The sequence below is a fragment of the Cupressus sempervirens genome, chromosome 7, assembly GCF_028749045.1.
Source record: "Cupressus sempervirens isolate cs-2001-9-10 chromosome 7, ASM2874904v1, whole genome shotgun sequence".
Lineage (NCBI taxonomy): Eukaryota > Viridiplantae > Streptophyta > Pinopsida > Cupressales > Cupressaceae > Cupressus > Cupressus sempervirens.
The window spans coordinates 810,416,628-810,432,874 of record NC_143124.1 but is presented as its reverse complement, the minus strand read 5'-3'; the positions used below and the strand labels follow the sequence as shown (position 1 = coordinate 810,432,874).

The window sequence follows — 16,247 nt, the reverse complement described above, 5'->3', positions numbered from 1 at the left end:
GAAGGAAGGAGGGATTCATATCCAATAGTAATGGATATGTTGACATAGATATTGGTTAGATTTGAAGTAGTAAAATTACCCAAAGAACATGAAGACCTATTGATGATGTGAATGATGAGGAAACCAAAGAAGCTACTAGAAGAAATGAATCTATACTATAACAATGGAATTGAAGATTTCTAAGAGGTGTTACTAGAGTTAATGGAAGATCACATTTAAATTTACCATATTATGATGGTGAGAATGATTCAAAGAAATTGCATGATTGGATTGCTAAGATGGAAAAGTATAATCATGGTGTGCCAAAAAGTGGCGATCTGAAAAATTTGTAGTTCTAAAATATCTCAAACCATTTCAAAATCTATTCCAAATTCTTTCCCACCCACCCTAATACTAAATGAAAACAATTAATATCTTTATAAGGTCTAATATATTTTTTGATACCAAACCTATATGGTCAACTATAAAAACATCCTAAAAATGTGCTTTTGGCCTATTTTTATGTGATTTTTACTTCAAATATGTAGCCGACAGCCTTTTTTTTCACCAAAATTTGATGCAATGAAAAGGGTTTCTTAAGAATGTTCTTATCTTTCCATTAATGTAAGGTTTGTCAAATTATGAGTTTAGTAAGTAATTATTACTTATTTTCTAATGGAGTTACATATAAAGTGCTAACTGACACACTACTTGAAAAAAAACTATAACTTTCAAATGGTACAACATTTTTTAAATCCAAAAGATGCATCACATTTTATGTTTCTTCTACTATAAGGAAAAAAAATGAAAAATTGAATTTTATAGAGTTTTGAATTAGTCAAGGTGGTTAGACACAAGATTATTTATATTCCAAAAATACTAGAGTCAAATATTAATTATTTATTATTTATTTAGAATTAAAATACCCAAAAATATGTGTCACATCCAGGCATGAGTCTACTACTTATATCTAGAATATTATTAAAACATATTATCATTTGATTTTGATTAAGGTGGTCAGACGTATGCCTACTTCTTATTTTTGTTTTCAAATTTTGTAATATTGCATTAAATTCAAAATGTTGACCTATCAATTTTTATTTTTTTGAGATAAGTCCTAGTAGATTAGAAACTAGATTCAATTTGCTAGAGATTCTTTTCTCTCAAAATTTTTGATATGAAGTTAATAACAAGTAGAAAATTGCATCTTAATTTGACATAACCCTAATTTTTTCATTTTTTATTGCCACTTAAGGGCATAGTTTGTTTGACCATGATCCTGCACATACCCAAAAATTGAATATGAGAGTATGAATATATACAAATAGATGAAAGTTGCTAGTACTCAATTGAAGGATATGCATCATTATGGTGGTAACATTTTACAATCAATAGGCAAAGGAGAGAAAAAAAAGAAAGTATTTCTCGATAATAAGGTGAATAAGTTGAAGGATATATTCTTACTTGGTGATATAAAGTTAGTCTATTGAAGAAGATGAAAAAATTAAAGAAAAAATCTTCTGTGAAGGGTTATATAGAAGAATTCTATACGTATTTGGACATATTGATGATAGGGTGGAAATAATTTCAAGGTATCTTTATGAATTGAGAACATCTATTCAAGATGAAATTACCTTTTTAAAGATCTAACATATTGAGAAATATTATCAAATTCTCCTAAAGGTTGAGGATTTAAATTAAACAAAAGATAGAAACATATGTAAAGAGGAAGAGGTGGTATATATCAATTTGTTCAAAGGTACTTGTTTCAAATATGGAGAATGACATAGAGCATTTGAGTACACACATTTATTTTCAAGCAAGATCTTTGAATCAATAGGAAGATGGAGAATTCCTAATTGTTAAAAGAGTACTATATAATGAGGAATTATAGTTTTTAAAACTAGATGTAAATTTTTAGTAAAATATTGCAAGGTTATCATTAATAGTGAAAGTTCAGATAATCAAGCATCAGAGGGTATTGGTTATCAAGTTACAATTATAAAGATTTCATAGTGTGAAAGGTAAAATGTGAAGCAATCATAAAAGAGTAAAACTACTCCATATTTCAAGTAGCCTCATACATCAAAGAGAAGTTAAGGAGATAGATAATTTCAACTCAAAATCTAAGGTAATTAGACCTAAGAAGATAAGTACAATCCAAATGATTAAGGTGCTCTAATGCAAATAGTGATCTAATAATTATATAATTAGAGAAAAAATGCAAGACCCTTAAAACCCTAGTGTAGGAAGAAATATGAAGTGCAATTAAGATTATTGATATAGAAAGTAGCTGTTCTAAAATAAAGAAATAATTAATGACTTACCTTGAAAATGAGGACGAATATTGGATTTTATTTTTTGAAGTTTGTGCAACTCTAATGAGCAGGAAAATCTGGTTCTAAATAGAAAATAGCGAGATCTCTAAAACCTAGAAATATTTTGGTTGTCTAGTAGAGTCAACCTAAGGAAGAAAGGTCAACCTAAGGCAATAACTTTGACTTGGAACAGCCACAATACACCCCTACTCAATAGTGTCCTATCACAAAATAGTTTCTAGATTTTCAAAGTTCTACAAAAATGGTATTTGAATTTGCAATCTATATTTTCCTCTAGGATCTACAACCTATAAGAAAAATGGTCTTGTTTTGATAATGAGGGGTTTGCATTAGTCAAAACCCATTTCAAGAATTAACCTTGAAATTAAAATAATTGAAATACTAGAAAGATAAAGCAAATACATGAATTCACCTTACAAAAGCAATATTTTCTAGATTGATGAGATGAACTCACTTTAGCAATTGAACAGATCAAGCAGAAGAAGGTTGAATGTAGAATAGATGATGAGGCACCCAAATGAACTCCTTGGATCTCTTTGAATGCACTTTGAAGGCAAGATATTTACTCTCCAATGGCTTGCAAAAGGATCTCCTTGGATATACTTGAAAATTTATTGAATGCTTGAATACTTGAATACTTGAAGACTTGAAGACTTGAGTGCTTGAGTGCTAGAGCACTAGTGTGTGATGATGGAAATCTATGAGATGATTCCCCAAAAAAATAAAAATTGATGAGCTTATATAGAAATGAGAATAAAATTTCTCCCATCGACTGATTGTGTATCAAAATTAACACCCTAAATCAACCCCAAAACAAGACCCAAGAAGGGGACCCGAAATGGGGCCCAAGAAGGGACATAATATATCCCTAATTAGCCATGCAAGGGAACACTATATCCCTAACTGAGCAAGGACACACTGCTTCCCTACTAATCATGTCTATAAATCCATAGGAATCCCTCAGGGTCCCAAAATAGGCACTTGATTTTGGAAACCAGGTGTAGATTATGAGAAAACTTAGTTTTAGTGTGGAAAAGAGATTTTGAGTGATAGCATAGAGGAGGGGAAGATCCAAATGGATAGATCCTACCTTGACATTTACATTTTGAAATAAGGAAGATCATTAAATCCTACCTTGATTCCATCTAGGAGGAATAAAGAGAGATAGGATAAAAGAGGGAAATATAAATTAAATGCAAGAGTCTCATTAAATAGGTGCTAAATCATTGCGATTAAGAAACAAAAATAGGCAGAAGAGAAAATAAATATATTTTCCATGGAAAAAGTAGTTTAAAATCATGTAATGGTAACTATATATAGACTAGTAAAATGGTCATCCAGAGTTAGACACAGTTAGCAGGGAAAAACATTTTATGGTCACTTGGTGATATCTCCTATTAGTGGTTCTATTCAATTTCTCTAATTCATTGTCCTTGAACAATTTTTTCATAGCTGACACAGTACAAGGCAAGAGAATCCCCAAAGGAGATGTCCTAGCCCCTAGCTATAAAACAACATAGTGGAAACACAACAACAAGGAGCAATAATGCAAGATATAATACCAAACTACAATAATTTATTCATAAAAGATAACTGATTACATGTGATATGCCTGATTGTAAGGCCTTCTGGGTTAGGGCCAGATACAAATAGAAAATTACAAAATCAGTTCTGCAAGATCTAACTAGATCCAACTTACAACCAATCTCAACTAGTCTAGATACACAACTGGATAAGAACACCAAGAAGAATCCACACTTGTACTTGTAGGTCCATCAAGCGATCCTCTAGTTCTCAAGCCACAGCTCTAGTTCTTCAAAATTTGCATATACTACTTTCCCAAAAACTTCCCTACCAAAAGACTCAACAAGACCTTTATTATACTTGCCAAAATGGCTTACAGAATATTCTAGAACATACAATATAGAAAGGCCGACCCAACAATGGTTAGGACACATCCCAAGAAAAGATCTTAAAATAAATATAGTGATCAAAATAAATCCTACAAGTTGGCTTGCAGAAATCACATCCAAATGCTGACACTCGGCATAAACTAGAAAATTTGGTAGCAACTGGAACTCAGTAATAATTGGAACTCAATAGCAACTGGAAGTTGGTAACAACTGGAACTCAGTAGAAATTGGAACTCAATAATAACTGGAACTTGGTAGTAACTGGAACTTGGTAACAACCAAAACTCGATAACAACTGGAACTCGATAACAACTGAAAACTAGAACTCGGTAATAACAGGAAACTGGAACTCCGTAATAACACAAAACTGGAACACAGTAATAATTGGAACTCGGCAGCAACTGCCAGAATGAAAAAAAAGTGCAGGAGTACAAGGAAACCTAGGATGCTCCTGCATCAAACACCCCAGGTTCAAAAATATGTTCTAATAGCTAGAAGAACATCGCTTGGGATTCAACACATAAATCCCAAACTAGTTCTTTACATACATATCCTCAAAATCTTCAACTTGGACACTCTTCCCCTTGTTCTTCTTCTGTTTCTTCACATCCATCTGAGGTGTGCTATAGGTCTTCTCTCCACACTGATCTCCAACCTTTTCAGAATCTACCAACTCCTCTTGGCTACCAATACTCAGGTTCCTCCTACCAAGCTCTTCATTCTGCAAAGGAATCAAGGAAAACTTCCTACCACCTTTATCAACAGTAAACACATTCTTGACATAATCATGCATAGCCCTACAATCATACTACCAAGGTCTACTAAGCAACACATGACAACTATTCATGTCCATAATATCACACAACACTTGATCCTTATATTGCCCAATCTGGAAATCAACAAGGCATTGCTCCCTCACTACCAAAGCATGCTCACCTTGTAACCAACCAATCCTATAATGATAAGGATGTCTCATTCTCTTCAAATCAAGTTTCTAAACCATCTCTTTAGCAACAAGGTTGTTAGTACCACCACCATCCACAATCACCTTGTAGACTTTACCACCAGACTTACAACAAGTCCTGAACAAACTAGTTCTCTGAAAAGAATCCAATGCCCTTTCACCAACCAGTACTCTCTAAGCCAACAAAGTTTCTCCTTGCTCAGGCTGACTATTTTTGACTTCAACCTAATTCACAACAGCAACCATCCTACCAATCGAACATTCAAAAGATCTATGCCCTTCTTGACCACACTTGAAATAGATACATCTGAACCCACCTCCACCTGTCCTTCTTTTTTGTTCAATAGGTTTTGGTTCACCTTCTACTTTTGGTTTAGCTTGTGTTGAACTATCCCGCTTCTCCTTCCCTTAGGAACTACCTTGATTCTTCCTCTTTAGCTTCTCTTCTGCTCTCAAATCACAATGATAAGAATCCTCAACTAAAGAAATATTTTGCATACCAATCTCATCCTAAATATTGAATCTCAAACCATTAATATATCAAGCTACCTTCTCTTTTGACAATTCTCTATGCCCAAACTAAATAGTCAACTTGTAAAACTCCTCTTTATAATCTTTTATAGTCATATCCTTCTGCTTCAGATTCTGCAACTTTTTAAACAACTCAAGTTCATAATCAGTAGGAATGAACTTAACCTTTAATTTAGTCACCATCAATCTCCATCTAGTGATCTTCATTTCACCTTCCTCTTCTCTGTCTCTTTGAAGTTCCTTCCACGAAACAGCAGCATGTCCTTTCAACTTAGTTTGTGTCAACCTTACTCTAAGTGGATCCTCAATGTCCTCAAGCTCAAAGTAGTCTTCCAATTCACGAATCCAATCAATCAAGTCTTCAGGATTCAAAGTACCAGAGAAATTAGAAACCTCCATCTTATGCTTCAACTTCAACTAAGATCTAGGTCTAGCAAACTAACTAGCCCTAGTTCCAATAGGTCTCTCCACACGATTAGTTCTATCCTCACCACTAGCTCTAGCAATTTCAAAGTCTTCAGCAACTTCCTCATAACCATTTCCAATACCCACAAGTCTAGGTACACAACCTAAAGCACTCACAATTTCAGCAATCAAGTCACTCTTCATCAATGCTATCTGAGATCTAAACTCTATCGTAACCTCCTCCATTTCAGATTTGAAATCTTCTTTAACCTTCTCTAAGATCCTTTCGTCCACAACATCACTAAGATCATCAGTTTCCTTAGGATTAAATCTTTTTGGAGGCATCTTCTAAATTTTAGCAAACCCTAAGCAACAAATCCACTAATCCAGAAGTTCAATCAGCTACAAGATCAACCTTTTGTGCAAATCTTGGTGTAAACTATCTCAACTTTAGTGATCTATCTACACACTCAAGAACAACCTTTGCTCTAATACAACCTAACACAGTGCAAGGTAGGAGAATCACCAAAGGAGATGTCCTAGCCCCCAGCTATAAAACCACACAACGGAAACACAACAACAAGGAGCAATAATGCAAGATCTAATACCAAACTACAATAATTTATTCATAAAAGATAACTGATTACATGCAATATGCCCGGTTGTAAGGCCTTCCAAGTTAGGGCCAAATACAAATAGAAAATTACAAAATCATTTCTGCAAGATCCAACAAGATTCAACTTACAACCAATCTCAACTAGTCCAAATACACAACTGGATAAGAACACCAAGAAGAATCCACACTTGTACCCATAGGTCCACCAAGAGATCCTTTAGTTCTTAAGCCACAGCCCTAGCTCTTAAAAATTTGCATAGACTACTTTCCCAAAAACTTTCCTACTGAAATACTCAACAAGACCTTTATTATACTTTCCAAAACGGCTTACAGAACATTCTAGAACATACAAAATAGGAAGGCCGACCCAACAACGGTCAGGACACATCCCAAGAAAAGATCTTAAAATAAATATTACGATTGAAATAAATCCCACAAGTCAGCTTGCATAAATCACATCCAAATGCTGACACTTAGCATAAACTAGAAAAATCGGTAGCAACTAGAACTAGGTAATAATTGGAACTCGATAGCAACTGGAACTCAGTAACAACTAGAACTCAGTAGCAACTGGAACTCGGTAATAACTAGAACTTGGTAGCTCAACTAGAACTCAGTAACAACTAGAACTCTATAACAACTAGAACTTGGTAACAACATGAACTCGGTAACAACTAGAACTTGGTAACAATTGAAAATTGGAACTCGGTAATAACTGGAAACTAGAACTCAATAATAACTAGAAAGTGGAACTTGGTGATAACTAGAACTCAATAGCAACTGGCAGAATGAACAAAAAGTGCAGGATTACAAGGAAACCTAGGATGCTCCTGCATCAATAGCTTCATCAAAGGATTTTTGGTTACTACAAAAACAATTCCCTTGACCATCATATTAAACACTTACACAATAAGTTGTTTTGTGATACAAATTTCAACCCCTTAAAATTACAAGATAGAATCCTTTAACCCATTATGGAATTCTCTAGTAACATGTTTATCATGCCCATAGAACTTCTCCATGAAATTAGTTGAGCTACACATTGATAACTTATCTTAAATAGGGAAACTTTCCTATCTTTTTAAAAATGAGGTAGGTTAAATCATATTGCTTTCTCCACCCATGTTAATAGAACAATTTAGAAAGAGAGAGGAGATGAATCACTAGAAATAATCAAAATGCCATGACAAACCATTCTATAAATATTGTACCAAAAGGCTTTACCTTTACTCAACATAACAGGGAAAGAAAAACACTTCAAATTCAATTCAAATGACCTTAGAGTAAAGAGCTATTATTTTCAAGAATATCATCAAATTAAAATATTTTTAGTCATAATTGATCAATATTGTTATCTCCATATGGTAAATGCACAAAGATGGGGGACTAAAAAAATTCTAGTCATTATTTTGGTCCCCCAAAAAGCATGTGGTGTGTGCTCTATATGGTATACACCATATGATTTGGCATGTTGGTCATTATGCTTGTGCACACCAAGCCTATATGAAGTGGACCCTATATAGCTCACACCATTTGGTTTGGTATGTTAAGTAATAGAATCGAGAACAAAAAACATATATGACATGTACTAAATTGTGCATTGATAACATGTATTTCCTTTTTATCTTTTTCTTTCACTTTGGTCAAGCTCTTCAAACTCAAGTCAAATGCAATATTAGAGAAATATTATATACATGAAATGTAACATAAGTATTTTTTGTTTCTTACACTTTAAGTTATATTTCATGTATATATTGCCAATATTTCTTAAAGTATTTTTGGATCTCTAGGAGTTATAATTTAGATTATAGAGTTTTTAATATCATTAGAAATTTTAGATAGATTTTTTTTTAGTAATCAACTTACTTCTATTAGTACTCTCTTTCTCTCTTTATTTCCCCAAACTCTAGAGATATCTACCTCCCTAATATATATCCTCTCTAGATCTCTCTGACCCCCTCCCCACCCACCCACCCCCCCCCCCCCCCCCCCCCCCCCCCCTTATATTCCCTCCTTACCTCTCTCTCTCTCTGTGTGTGTGTGTGTGTGTGTGTGTGTGTGTGTGTGTGTGTGTGTGTGTGTGTGTGTGAGTGAGTGAGTGAGAGAGAGAGAGAGAGAGAGAGAGAGAGAGAGAGAGAGAGAGAGAATTTTATATAGGTAGGGCCTCTCTAGTTCTCTCATTCACTCCCTACCCATATAAAATTGTTTCCCTTTATTTCCATTTACATTTGTGTGTGTGTATGTGTGTGTGTGTGTGTGTGGGTGGGTGAGCACATGTATGGGTCAACTTATGGAGTTCAATAAAATAACCTTTATATAAGGGGTCATAAATCACCTTCTTCAAGTATTATTTAAATTTTGTACACAGGTGGAAGAATATTTTTCAAAAAATATGAAAATTCTCCTACATCACTTTTCAATTAATTCTCATGCCAAATAATATGTATTTATTGAATATGAAATACGATTAATATGGGATAACTGAAGGGTAAGTGCGAGAAGTTAGGTCTCACTTTTGGGCAAAACGTGGAAGTGTTTTTCCCATTTTTGAAATTTCTTTTCAATTGATGTCAAAATTTGAGGCATTTAGCGATTAATTATAAAAAAAATTTAGTAATAAAAATTTTAGTGCTTGGAGTCTATTTTTTGAATATGTAATTTATTTGTATACCGTTATGATAAATATATATTTTGGTATGGATCTTTAAAAACACTTTTTTAGAATGCCTATTTTAGGACCATAGCATACTTGTGTATGGACACCACAATTTGACACTAATAAATGAATTTTTGTAAATCCCTTTAAAGGAAGTTACCTAACAATCCAAAGATTGATGAGAATATTTTCAATAAATTTTATTATTCAATAATTATTGTTTTATTAATTTTTAATTGTCTATCAAGATAGATTTTAAAATCTTTTGTGTACGAACACCATAATTTGATCAAAATTTCAGCCTTTTCAAATTTTTTTCAACTTCAAAACAATTGTATGTAGATTGATGACATAATTTAATTTAAGAAAACCCATAAAATAAAAAAGTTATCAAAGTTTTAGTGAACCTTGCTATTTTACATTTAGGTACCATCTTTGATTGAAAATAATTCAAAAGTAGTAAATAAAATCATCACACTATAAAATTTACAATTCTATAATCAGGATAGTGAGAACTCTAATGGGTTTTCATTTGGTCAAGAAATTTGATCGGGAAGACCCTCTAAAAATTATGGCAAGGCCTGAATTTGTTAGTTCAATGTCTTAGCCAAATCTTGAGAGGTCCTACCAAGCCTATCTTGAACCAAAATCATAGGCGAGAGAAAAAAATTCTCACTCCATGTTGTAAGAAATAGGCGTCCATTATTTAAAATTCAAAAAATGGGCACCCGTATTGAAAAACTAAAATCAAATTTTAAAAACACATTTTAAATCTAAAATAAATAAAAATTGAAAATTGAAAATGGGCATCCATTTAGGAAAAAAATGGGTATCCATTTTTAAAAGATAAAATTCAGCTCCCATCTTTTGAAAAATTGGTGCATTATTTTTATTTTTAAAAAATACGTGTCCATTTTTCAAAAATTTAATTTTTTTATTTTTTTAAAAACAAACACCTATTTTTGGAACATACACTTGTTTTTAGAAAATTAAATATGGGTGCCCAATTTTTAAAAAAATGGGCAACCATTTTTTAAAATTTGCATCAGGTAACTGAGCCTAATATGAGTGCCCATTTTTTTTTATAAATGAGTGCCTATTTCTAAAAGAGCATGATCTCAATCCGCTAACTTCCACAATTTTTGAGTCCCAACTTCTTGCTTCTACCCTTAATAGTCCACAAATTTTTAATCCTCAACATAACCTTTCTAGTTCCATGAAACATATAGGAATCCTTAATAGCATAAAATTAAGAATATGAAAGTACAAAAGTCACCAAACACATAAAACACTATATTTTCATGGAAAACCTTGTTAAGAGGGAAACCACATAGATTATTCTAAAATATATGAGCACTACCAAAGTACTTAATGTCTTAATTGAGATGACTCATTGTTGGAGAAGAAAGATAAAAGAAAATAAATATAGTAGTGATAAACAACACCGACACCAATTCATCTAATTCATTTTCACTATAATTATGGATAACACACAAATATCCACACTATACGTAAAAACTTTTCTTTTCAGCTCAAACAATCAGGTAGACAAATCCTCTTTCATATGTCATCTCTACATAAGTATGCACTTGCACAAAATCTTATCCAAGTACACAAATTACACTCTCTACACTTAAATTAATAATGATTTATCCCTTATAAATACTAATCCATAATTTGTGAAGTCTCTCAATGTCAACCAAGCCAAATACCAAAATCAATTTGAAAATAGCCCAACACTAATCATTTTCATAGTGGGAAGAAATGAGAATTGAACCAAAACACACCATATTAGGGACTATAAATGTTATTATACACAATACATTCCATATTGCATTAACCGAGATCAATAATAAAGCATAAATACTCGAGGTTGACAATACCTAGAGTAGAAACAATAATGAACTTTGAAAGTGTCTTTGAAATAAAATATCTTGTCATCTTAAATGAATGTAGATAACCTAGATATTAATAGATTCTCATTTCTAAGAGTGCACCATCGGAGAATCTCATGGAGAGAAATATGAAACATATTTTTCTCATAGAACTACTATAAATCATAGTAATATACTAATTAATGTCAACTCCATTATATCTCATTTTGAACCACTAAATCTTGAAATAGATATCTCCAAAGAGTAATAAAAAAATGTGCTAAAATCTCATCACTTATGTTTGAGAATATAGAGTATGGAGAACAATATAATTAAGACAAATTATAGAAAATAATTACAAATGATAGAAACAAGTTGACATCAATGATGGGCATACCAACATTATCACATTCTATCCTTAATCGCTCATATTTCCCCATTCTACAATACCATTGACCATCTAGTTCATTTATAAAAGTCACAAACTCTACTTATCAAGAGTTCATAAATATAAAATTGAAGAAATACCATGTCATAAATGGCCTATTTAAATGATCCATTAAATTCTTCTGGGCTGGAATTTGTTATCAACGATTAGTTTTTAACATAAATTATTGGAATGAGGATCATAGACCTAGATAAACATACCTATAAGTTACTTAAATATTGAAACTAGAGTATATTGATGACACTATCTATTTAGATGGATTTTTTCCATGGAAAATATGACCTTTGATACTTTCACAATTTTTTTAAACCTAAATGTGATACATGTAAGGAAAATTATTAAAATATGGATCTTTCTAGTGCAAGAGTGCCTAGAAAAAGGAATAAAAGGAGTCTATAGTGGGATAAAACTCATTCATAATTAAATTCAATTACATTTGCATTTTTAATGTCATTTTGAGTCAATATGAACCACTATGTAAGCCTAAACAAGCCTATTTTAATGAGTTGTCCTAATATGGTCTTGAATTAGTTATTTGGTTAAATTTGTATAAAATACCTATGAAAGGATAAAATGGTGATAAAATAAATTATTATTTCATTCTAATATGTTTAGAATATTCTCATGAAGTTGTAAAGTAATTTGAGTCAAATATTGTAAAAGTTGTAAAATGCAACTTCTCAATGTAAGTTGTAAAAAGACAAAATGGGAAGTTGGATGGTCATAAGAGGCAATTGAGTAGTTGTAACTTTGACATGAAGGTGTAAAGGCTCTAAAAACCTCTATAATGGTCATTAATAGGCATGATGTAAAGTTGGAGAAGAATTGGAAAGCATTGGAAATATTTTGGTATCACATTTTCGTTGTTTCAATCTATTGTTTTGTTGTTTTGAAAGTCTTTTCTCTTGTTTTCAGGACTTGTATGACCATGTACAACATGGAAAAAAGTGTATTAGTATTATGGTAGGTTAGTACATCGAATAATATTTCCATTTCTTTTGGTTTGAGATGATTTCATGCAATATTGAGAAAGTTAACAAAGTTTTGGCCCAAAACTCTAATTCACAGTGACTAGTTTTGAGAAAACAATCATAACTTTTATTGTACAATTGGATCTTTCTATAAATTGGAGAAATGATTTATATTAACCCATTCAATATGAATGGTGTGATTTGCGTGGTTATCAATATTTTAAGAGTTATGGATGATTGTTTATGATTATATTCGCATTACCAAAATAGAGTTTATTTCACATTTGGTAACATGTCTCTATCATGTTGAAGAGATTGTGTTGATCATTGAACTCTATAGTTGATTTAGGGTTCTTTATTGGATTTACATTATTCTCTGCATCACTTCCTTAACACTAAATCAATGTCTAGTTTGATTGCACAATAATGAGAAACATACATGTAGTCGTAAAAATTTCTTATGTGTTGATAATGTTAAAGATAGTTGAATGCAAAGATATTATGTGAGCTGATACTAGTGCAAGTTTTGATTCATAGGTGCTTATGTGAGGACATTAATGAATGTCAAATATTTATTATTATGTTTCAAACCAATTGATTTCAAAATTTTGTGAGAGGATTTGTGCAATTCCCCTAGGATTCAATTATTTTAAATATGCACTCTTAGATTGTCATGTTACGAATTATGGTGTTCATATTAGTGAATAAAAATCTCCTTATGAACTTTGGAAGGTGGAAATTTAGATTGTATAACTCTACAATGTCATCCAAGGCTTCAAATTATATGTATGCTACATTTCAAGAAGTGCAAGCTATTGAGATTAACTCAAGTGTATTTTTTGTGATAGGTGGTATAATATCATAGAGCGAGGAAAGAGTTAGAGTTAAGGAGTGTACTCTAAAAAGAAATTGTATGCAAGAATCATATATATAAACACCCATACAAAATAACTCAAAATAAAGAGATGAAAAATACACGTATTGCTTTCTTCTATGTTAGATTCTCCGAAGTGTCTAGATTATTAGAACACTTACAAGTCCTTTAGTATCAGATGAGAAATGAAAATAATAAAATAGAGATATAAATATTCAACTACTTAACATATAAAAAATAACAAGACGAAAGATTAATTAAATATTTGTGAATAAAAATATGTCTCATAATAATTTAAATAAAATTTATTTTATTTAAACTCATTTTTATTGACATATTTAATTGTTAATATGTAATTTCATTAAAATCTCCTTAAAGTTTTGTTATTCATTTGATTTAGATTCTACATAAATTAGTGACACAGAACTTCTAAAAACTTGTAGATAATAATGTCTCATACAAAGTTATATCACTTAGTATCCACCTACCTGCTAAGATTAAGTCAACTTTGACTAATTAGTAATTTCAGTCTAGAAATCAAGTTTAGTGTGTGATGTTTAAGCATCCACACTTGACATCATGTGACCACCTAGTAGAATAGAAGACAAAATGTCTATTTGACTTGATATAATTCAAAGAGGAAAACCCTAAGAATAATAGAATAAGTCCTCACATAAGGGATAGAAACAACCATAGCTTTGAACAATGAACCATGATAAATTGAGACCGCAAAACTTTCCACAACTTTTTGCAGCAAGCATTTAGGGCCTGTTTGGCTACTAGAATATAAAAATGGGAATAGGAAAACGTATTCTGGAATACTTATTCTCAAATAGAAAATGGGGTTACGTATTCTTATTCTTATTTGGTTCACCCAGAATTTGATGTGGAATACACAAACTAAAAAAATTATGTTTTCTAAAATAAAAAAAATTGGAATAGGAATACATATTCCTATTCAACCTATTTAGGTGGAATAGAAAATCCTCATTTTTGGGTCGAAATTGGAATACGTATTCCAATTTTATTCCTATTCCAATTCCAATTTGGTGCATCCAAACAGAAAATTCAAAATTTTAGGAATATAAATATGCCTATTCCACTTGAATTCCCATTGCCAAATGGGCCCTTATGGATTCAGCAACCTCATCAATAGGGTTGTATCTAGGCATTTCTGTGGATGTTATCATAGAATTCCAAAGCTGTGCTATCTCATCGTCACTCCCGAGCTTGCTGGTGATGATTTCCTCTCGTCTCAAAATACCCACATCCCCACTAGTGTTAATCAAATCGTTCATTAGAATGGCGTATCTTGTAATGGGTTTCTCTTCATCTTGAGAGCAGATCTCCAGAGCAACCAGGTTTCTGAGTATAACTTCTGATCTCTTATCTACTTTGAACTTTGGTAAATACAGTATGGAATCACTCTTTTCAAACTTAATGTGACTAATTCCTAATTTATCACCCTGTAATTTCTTGAATCTAACTCCCATTCTTTTTAGGTCCTTTACAGTTGGAACATGTTTCCCTATCTCCTTCTCAGAAGGGGATATGTAGATCCTAATACAGTGCCAAACGAAAAACATAACAAAGACTGGGAACAGAAATAATAGGACTATGGCATATAAAAGTGTAAATAGCCACTTCACACATTTTTCAGGACTGCATAAACATGGGGATAGACGCATGTAAATAATAAATTCTTTAACCAATTTCAGAAATGCTGTGACGGTCATCCAATGTCTACCTGGCTGTTTATTGGGGGAGGGGGCGCGTGGCTTGTCAATAATGTTGTCATGAAGCAACTGCAAGATATGAGAATCTCCTTCGTCAATCGGATCCCTTCCTTTTGCCACTTCGGCCATTTCGATGGGTGATAATTTTTTTAGTGCAGACTCAACCCAGACATAATCTTCTGACCGCGGCTCAGAACAGTCATAATCGTCTGATGGCACAATATGATGTCTGATTTCCTTCAATACCCAGAATGGTAGCTGATTTTCCATCTTGGGCATATCTTTCACAATTTCTATCAAAAGAGGATGATGCCGTTTCCTGCTAAGAGTACTATCAATGGAGCCCTTCACTCTTTGCTCTTGATCTTCATCTTTTCCAAATCTATCGAGGACTTCCAGAACAAAACAAGCATCCCTCACTATCATCCACGCACACGCTTCACTGCTAAGTTCAAAATTATTAGCATAACTTTCCTTTATTTTATCTTGCATCTCTTTTTCCTTGAATTTTTCCATCACCGATTTTAAGCCACCTTCTCTGCTGAAATTATTAGCACACCTTTCCTTTATTTTACCTTGGATCTTTTATTTCGAAATGGTAAGGACCCAAGGAGATGACTTGAGGAAGATAGAACACCTTTGTCTTTTCATTCATGAGAGACTTTGGAACGGTATGAATAAGACCATCATGGGATTCATCTGATCTCTCTTCCTTTCGTAATTCTGATTCAACTTCAACAACCCAATGGTGCTCAGTAAACTTCTCAGGCTTTGTTAATTCTTCCATATTTTCCACTTCCGACAGAAATGTTTAGGAAGATTGTCTTCTCTGCCGAGACACTTAATAATCAGCGCTTCCTTGCTTTTGGCTTTCCTTGTTCGTGGAAGATGCTCGTGGGCTCGCTGGATCACATATATCTGTCTCTGGTACGGGCGCTCTT

General features: G+C 32.6%; 1 pseudogene; it reads right to left on the bottom strand.

The window, feature by feature from the left end:
• Window positions 1-4,550: 4,550 nt before the first annotated feature.
• Window positions 4,551-16,093, bottom strand: LOC149549867 (putative UPF0481 protein At3g02645; annotated as a pseudogene).
• Window positions 16,094-16,247: the final 154 nt, after the last annotated feature.